This window comes from Rattus norvegicus, chromosome 2 (genome assembly GCF_036323735.1).
Source record: "Rattus norvegicus strain BN/NHsdMcwi chromosome 2, GRCr8, whole genome shotgun sequence".
Classification (NCBI taxonomy): domain Eukaryota; kingdom Metazoa; phylum Chordata; class Mammalia; order Rodentia; family Muridae; genus Rattus; species Rattus norvegicus.
In genome coordinates, this window is record NC_086020.1 from 216,323,740 (window position 1) to 216,332,464 (window position 8,725).

The window sequence follows — 8,725 nt, forward strand, 5'->3', positions numbered from 1 at the left end:
CTCCCTATAATATATGAAAATGTAATATGTTTATGCATAATATATTATAATTTATACATGTATATATCTATGGACATATAAAATTTATATTAGATTACCTAGAAATTTTCCATTTGTTAAAATTACATTTAAAAACAAAAGACTCATATCATGAAAATGTGGCAACAATATTTTAACATTTTTTTCAAGATTTTGAACCAACTAAGAATGATAAACAGAAAAAACTACTATGTAAATTAAAGTTATTCACTTAAGACCATGCATATAGGGGTTGGGGATTTAGCTCAGTGGTTAGAGTGCTTGCCTAGGAAGCGCAAGGCCCTGGGTTCGGTCCCCAGTCCGAAAAAAAAGAACCAGAAAAAAAAGAAAAAAAAGATCATGCATATAATTGCTAAATACTGATTCACTATCAGACAATTATTTTCTTGTAAGAAATGAAATGAGTTAGAATCCAAGTAACTGGATTACAGCAATATTAATATCTATTGTATATAATTTACATATAATTAATAAATAAAAATCACTTAATTCAGCATATGAAAAATTGGAGAAGAAAATATGACAAACTTTCCAGAATTTGTTATTAGTCTTCATCTCAAATCAAGGGACAGATAAACAAAAGAAGGACAATAGAAATTCCAATTTATATTTTATATCCTTGTTATATACCATAACAAGTCTTAATATACCATGGACTGGACAATACTTCAAAGAGCTTTTGAAAATGTTCTTGGTATTACGGAAATACTAATCAGTTCGTTATATATTATTAGCAAAATGTGAAATGGCCTCAGGTGTTCCCAGCACGTTCCAAGTGTGATGATGTACATCCATAATCAGCACCCAAAAACCTAAGGGAGGAAGTCCAAAACTTCCAGATGGAGGCCAGGGTGGAATACAGAGCAAGATACTGAGTAAAAATGAAGAGGAGAAGGAAGGAAATTTTTCAAAACCTGTCTCTTAATAATAGTGGAGGTAGTTACAGTGGAGAGACGCCTGAAATCCTTTAAGTACGCTCCATATTTAAAATAAAATATCCAACATATTGCTTCTTTTAAATTTATGGAACTACCAGGTAAGTGGCATTTAGGCAGATCTGATTATAAAAGATTTTACTTTGGTTGCTATAGTCATATATGTTTACATAGGTTCAATACATTATTTTATTCAAATCATTACCTTAAAAACTTTTATCATTACATCTAATCCAGCTTGCTTATAAATTGTTGGACATTCCAGGGTTAAAAACCAAATCACTCTTTGAATATTTTAACTAAATTAAGTAACTCCCTTGAGGTAAGTACTTATGTTTATAAAACATGGATTTAAAATATGCATAATAATATTAAACAAACATTAATATGATTGGAGAAACGTATAGCTGAGTTAACTTAATGATTATAAATCTTCATATATTATTTAATGTACAAAATATATACTTTCATGTGGCCCTTATAAACCAAGCAATGCCATCATCATTCCTCCATTACAGAACGATCTAATATAAAATACAGTATAGAAATAATTGCAATTTACTTAGGTTCCACAATATGACATGATTGAGAAAAATATTCAAGATATTAATTCATAAATATATCATTACATATTTAAGCAGTTGTGTGCAAAAACCAAGTACATTATATGCCTCAAAAGAAAATATGTCAGGAAAATATGAAAATTTAAAAGGACTTCAATTACATTTCCACTAGAGTTCACCTGAAAGCAAATCAGGTAACCTCTGCAACCTTCAATATTTATCTCTAAATGGACAAAAAAAGAGAGAGAGAAAAAGAAAAAGTTTAGTATGAAGAACCTCTTTTATGACCAGTTATGTAGCATAGAGTAAATAGACTCATATAGAATCATCAGAATGTTTTTTTCCTGTCTTTTTCTGAAACCCTCTCTATGTATAATTGCAAGAGGGTCGGTCATATGTAGAAAGGTTGGCTGGGAACATAGCTTTGGTAGGGAAGAAATGAAGGACAGACTGAAGAAATGGTAGGCACACATATAGAAAAGCTGGGGTCAAGTGGCAAATGTACCCTCTGATGCAGTGGTATCAACGAAGCAGCAATCTGGATCCTCAGAAAATGTATTCTATGCAGTACATGGCGTAGGAGCCAGCTATCCTCCACAGAAGGTCTCGTTAGGCCAGCAGTCTCGAGCTGTGAATGGCAAGAAAATGCCACAGAGGCTAGTTTTTGCACACACTGGCAATCATTTGTGAACACTCATACTTGCATGCACTGTCAACATTCAAACTGAGACCAGAAAAAGACTTTGTCATCCCTCTGAACCTCATCCTGAGGGAGGGGATGGCTTTGCCATCCCCAAAGAGCCTGAGATCTTGGGTCTTTGGCATGGTTATACCCATATCAAAAATACACATTCACTCGGGAAATCAGCAGCTCCTCATATATTTGGTCGGGGCTTCCCACACAATAGAATTCTTTTTTTTAAATATGTGTTCAGAAATCATACCTTGAGGCTTCTTGAAGATGACAGCAGTTGCTAACCTTTTTATATTTTATAATGAATTATTTGAAAATATTAGACACTTTAACAGGTGAGCTGCTCATGTCTCTGTCTCATTTACCAGGGCATACTATAAAAACTCGAAGCAATCTTTCATATTCAATCAAATTCCCAAGGAGAATTGGAAGTAAATTGATATGAATTGTATTTCTGTCTTTACAAAATGCAATAAAAGCTGTTAATAAATACATGCCACCGAGATGAACAATATAATAAGTGCTTCAAGTAACAAAACAATACACCCAAAGAGGCAACTAATGTCAGTGTCTTTAAGAGTTCAGCAATTCTCTTGTGTCTAATTGTGCTGCATTTAATACCATTAAATTATATTATATAGACAGAAACCATCCAGATACGTTTATACAATTCATGATAGTTCCCATACAACATTTATAAGTAATATCATACTTTCTGCCTTTCATTCACTCATTTATAAGATAAATATATTTTCTAAATTTCCAATATGAAAATTTTTATGCTGAAAATAGTGGATTGGGTGGAGCTAGCTATTGGGGAAGAAAGAAAGGAGTCTTAAAATGGGCCGGGACAGAGAATAAACAACTATGAATGTAAAAGCCTGACTCCTGGGTATCAGACTGCAGAAGTCAGTTATGTGAAAGTCCATGAGTTATCCTTGGTTTCCAAATTGAGATACCCATTCTAAGTTTTCTAATCAGCTTATGTATACTTGTTTTTACCAAAATGGATAACAAAGCTACACAAAATTAATATTAGAAGCCCATATAATGCTTCTGGACAACATTAAGGAACGGATTCAAAGGAAAAGAAGTTACCTGATATGCTATGTTCTTAGAAGGATCTCTCAGTGAGGTGGAGGAAAGGCAAGGGGTGAAGCTCTGAGAACCATGATGGATATCGCTGTCACCAAGGAAGACACCATTTCAACAACAAGTTCCCAGAAGGTTCAAAAGCATCTCCTGGGACTACCCACCCAAGGATTACTCGTCAGCTCCCATCACTTGACTCACTCAGTGTCTCAAGGATACTAGCTGGTCTTTGGTTTTGAATGTCTATTCAGCATATTGAAGTTATTCCTGTTTCTCTCTGCTGCTCTGAGATACATTATTACACGTACTAGGCATTCACAATCTGTGCACTGATCTATCCATGAAACTTCACACAGGTCCAATACGTCTGAAATTAACATTCAATTTAGCCATTTCTATCACTGGATTTTCAAAATGGTGGTTAGTTTCCATTTGTATATTAAAGGTGTGTGTGTGTGTGTGTGTGTGTGTGTGTGTGTGCCAGTGAGTGAGTTTGTGGTGTCAGTTGAAGCAAACTTTACTTTTCACTACTATATCTATCATTTTTCTAATCGACCTACTCTTTTTTTTCAAGACTTTTCTCCATCTATAAAATGACTCGGTTTGTACAAATTCCTTTCTTAATGCATTGGCTCCCTTTTCATTTTACAAATGATAAAGCTTTTTAATTTCTTTCTTGATCTGCCAGATTAGTTCTTCATTATTATCACCATGAAAAAATGAAAACCCTCCTTTAATAACTCTGCCACGCTTAAGACTTAATAGTCACTATTGTATCCTTTATTCATTTGCAAAAACATCACTGGTTAAAATAAAGGAAGTTTCCTTCAGTGTAACATATCTCTGAATCTTTGCATTGTTCTTTTGTCATGAGTAACCATGCATGTGTGTGTGTATATATATATATATATATATATATATATATATATATATATATACTGCGTTTTGAATGCATAATATTTTCTGCTCATTAAATCCCATTTCTGTACTGTATTAGAACAGAACAACTCTAATATTTGGTAGACCACTTAGGTGAGCAAGGTACTGGATATCATTCTTGAATAAAGAAAAAGATAACCTAACCTAAGTACGTTTAGTTCTTTTCAAACAAGACAAATACTTCTATTTTCATAACTGTGGAGAGTGAGAATATAATATTGATAAGAACATTGTCATTCCAATGGAAGCAAGCTGCATTTACACGGCAGTCTTGCTTGTTATAAATAGGTAAGAAGCCACGTTTAAAACAGCAGATGTGATTTGGGTAAGAGTTTTAACATTTTGTTATTTATGCTAGTTTTGCTACAACTCATTCTGTACAGTGGTCACAATGAATTCAGCACAAATAATGGATGTCATATTTTTCCTGCCTTAAATTATATGTTGGTATGGTAATTTCTCCACAGGACTCTATATAGCTTTATTTCATTCTCCTATGTGACAGGCGTGGTTCACTATCTGTGTGGTCCATATGGCTTCTCTTCTATCATCCTAGGGAAGCAATAACATGGATTTTTAACAACTGCTAATTCTGAAGTCTCAGCATAACTCTGTGAGCAGTTATTCACCTTAAACTCTAATATTTGTATTCTGGTAGATATGTGTTAACACATCCTGGTCTATAAAACAAATCTTGGAGAACTGAGAGATGGGAATACAAATTTGGAAAAACACTTACAGCCACTCAGGTTCTCAATCCAGGCCCTTACCAAGCACGGATACTTTCAGATGAATTACTTGAATATTTTATGACTGTGTGATTGGGATACCAACACAGAGATTGTGTGGACCAAGCTTTGGACAATTTCCAATTATACCTGCATTACAGTAGCGTGACAGAAATCTTTGTCAGTTAAATCATCTAAAACATATGATTGAAATTTTGTAAGCATAAGAATAGTACAAAAATATCTCTATACATTCAAACCTTGGCTCTCTAAGTGACTGCAATTTGGCAGAGTGAGTGTTCATTTGCCAATCTTAAAATAATGACACTTTCTGTTGTCTCACTAAAACTTTGAGGTTAAAGAAACTATAATTTCCCAATACTAATGAAAACACGATGGTGCAATAGCAAAATTATGATTAACAAATACGGTGTGTCTAAAATTAACTAATAATTGATGGTTAGAAAATGCAGTGTGTCTATAATTAACTAGCCAATTAATAACAGAAGAAAAAAAGAATTGTAGCATCATGTCACTGAATCTGTCCTTACAGCCTTCGGATTGCATAGCCACTTTGTATCAGTGGTTCTCAACCTTCTCTCTTGCTGAGTCCCCTTAGTACAGCTACTGAAGTTGTAGTGACCCCCACACTCAAAACATAAAATTATTTTGATGCTTTTTCATCAGTGTAATTTTGCTTCATTTATGAATCATAATGTAAATATTGGGTATGGAACCACCAATTGGGTCAAGACCCACAGGCTGAGAGCTACTTCTGTATATGATCAGACTTTGCATTAAACAGCACCTTTGAGGCAAGCATGGGGGGTATCTAAATCAGCTTAAACTGCCATTACTTCTCATTACTACTATACTTAATCTCTGCCAAAATGGTAGTTTAGAATTTCTAGTAAGCAGACTATTTCTCAATTTGGAATATACATATTGACAATTATTGTAACCATTGTTAGGTAAAATTACTATAGGAAATGGTGAAACATAACAATTTTCCTGAACTTTCTGAAGTACTGTGGTATAAACGCTAACTTCTTTTTCTTGCAGGAAACTGAGAGAGCCACAGGGCTGGGGTCCTTAAAGAAGAAACAGCTAGAAAGATGTCTGTAGCCTCTCTAGAATTTCTTGATTACTTCTCATCTGGTCTAATTTCTCCCTGATGAGGAGCTGTGCTTGAGAGTAATAAGTGTGGCATGAACTAAATACATCACCCTTGACTGTCTGGCCCTGGAAAGGAATCAAATGGATTTAGGTTTCATCAACCTGCAGCTATTGATTTCTCAACGTTCCTTTAGCTCCAGCAAAATGGAGCTAGCAAAAACCACTTTCTGCACTCAAAAGAGTGAACAGCAAGGGAATATCAAGCCGTGCCTGGAAATTATGTACATTTATTTAAACGCCCTACCTCCTTCAACAGACACAGTTCAACTCTATTTTGAAATATATACAATGCAAAGCAAGGCAGTGTTTTGCTAGCCTTTGGGCTACCTGTTGATAAATCTTGCTGCCTTGCCACTTGTACATTTAAAAATCTTTAATAGAACATAAAATATTTTAAATTTGAAGAGAGAAACTTGAAACAATATCATGTGAAATTCATGCTCTTGATTTCTTTCTCCTGCTTGTAAAGTAACATCAGTAGTATTAAAATGTAAATTATAAAAACATCAGCTAACTTTACACATATTACTCATTTACCCTATAATGCTATATTAAACAATGAATTTGGACATTTTGGAGACATTTTCAAAGACATACACAGAGTAGTAACAAATCGGTAGTATTTTCCATTTTGACTTATTTTAACTCTCAACATATTTGACATTACAAACAAGGTTTTTGGCGCTTTTTTAGTTGGCCCTTCTGCTTGTTTATGTAGGTGACAAATTGGGAATCCTAAATTGAACGCATCTTTTGTAGTGAAAATTTCACCTTTAACACTGAGTTAGACATTTCTCTGTCATTCGATTCAAATGATTTAGCACTGGGAAACGCAGAGCGCCCTTCATCTATCAGGCCAGGGTTATTATATGAAATTAAACATCAGCGGTGCAGTAATTAGAAATCACCTCACCCTGGAAAATGGGATAATGATGCAGTCCTTGAAATCAGTGGAGGTTAAAGCTGCATGTTTAGAGCACATTTGTATAAACCTAAGGTATGGCTCTGATTAGAGACATTGTACAAATGGCACTACAATTAAAAGTTGTATCAAACTTAGGGGAAAGAAATTTATTTTAACCAACTGTCACCTGAGAATTGCATACGTCTAGTCATAAGAGTTGAAGACAAATCAAGGGAAGTTGATACGCAACCGAACGACACATCCTCCTCTAGGTTTCCTTTTCCATTAATTTTCAAGACAATGTCAAAGGGATGGATAGTGTATGTAAAGACACAGTGCACTGATGTATAGGTTCATCCATGTGTGAATCATTGACTACTTACCATATCATTAAAATAGCCTGAAAGGACAAAAACTATATGATAGCAATGTAAGCCATTGCCAGTCATTTTCTTAAGTTTGGAGTAGAGACTGACCTTTTAAAATAAAATATTGAAAATGGGAATAATCAAGAAACCAACCGACTAGACTAATGTAGAGGGTGGTCTCATAAATTTCTTTTGGGAGCACACAAAATAAGGAAGACAAAACTTAAAACTATTATATCGAAGCCATTCATGATGGAAATTATATAACCCAATCATGATGCCAGAGCAGATACAGACACTCTACACAATTTCATGAGATGTTTGTTCCACTCTAATATGAAAATGAATTATTTAATCTTCTCATCATCCCTTTCCGCCACACCGGCAATTAAGAAATTTGGAAACATGAAAATATTTTGTCCCTTTTATTTAAATTCCTGTGTGCAGGTGGACACAGAGGGGCCCTGTTAACTTTGGTGTTTGTTTGTTTGTTGTTTTATGACTTCTGTTTGGCAGCGTCCTGGCTCTCCTAAACAATGGCGGAGCACTAACTTATCTGCGTAGGTATGGATCTGAAAACAAAAGGATCTTACTGGATTTCCTGTGATAAAAGAGGCACAGTTTTAATCCAATGCTCAGAAATATCAAAAGCTTCCGATGAGGAAGTAGGATGAGAAAAAAATTTTAACATATTAAATTAAAAGGACTGGTATTCATGTGTAGACCGTGTCAAAGAAGATAAACTGACTGCAACTTCTAGACTAGAGTCCACAGTGAAAATTTAATTAACCTATTAACAATGATAACTTATTGTTACTATCAATTAACTATTTCATTTATCTCCTAAATAATGTTTACCACATAAAAGTCTCATTCTTCTCCACAATCACCCTCTAATCAGATCACTCACTTAAATAAGGTAATGCCTTCTTTTATCCTTATCGGATAATCTGCCTTGATTCAACTCTTTTATCTTTGTATATTAGCCTTGCCTTCTTAGTCTCGGAATCTAGTGTAAGTTTTCTAGTTTTCTTCCTATTTCTTCTTTCTTTCTCTCTTTCTTTCTTTCTTTCTTTCTTTCTATCTATCTTTCTATCTTTCTTTCTTTTTCTTTCTTTCTTTCTTTTCTTCAATATCAACTTGCTTTTTACCCACAATTGCTGGACACTGCTTATCTCCCACCTGAAGAAGCCTGCCCTTATCACTCTTAGTTTTGCACCTCTCAACCCAGCCTCAACTTTAGTCTTTCAGTTATAACTAATTCGACCTAAACACTTCCAGTCTCTC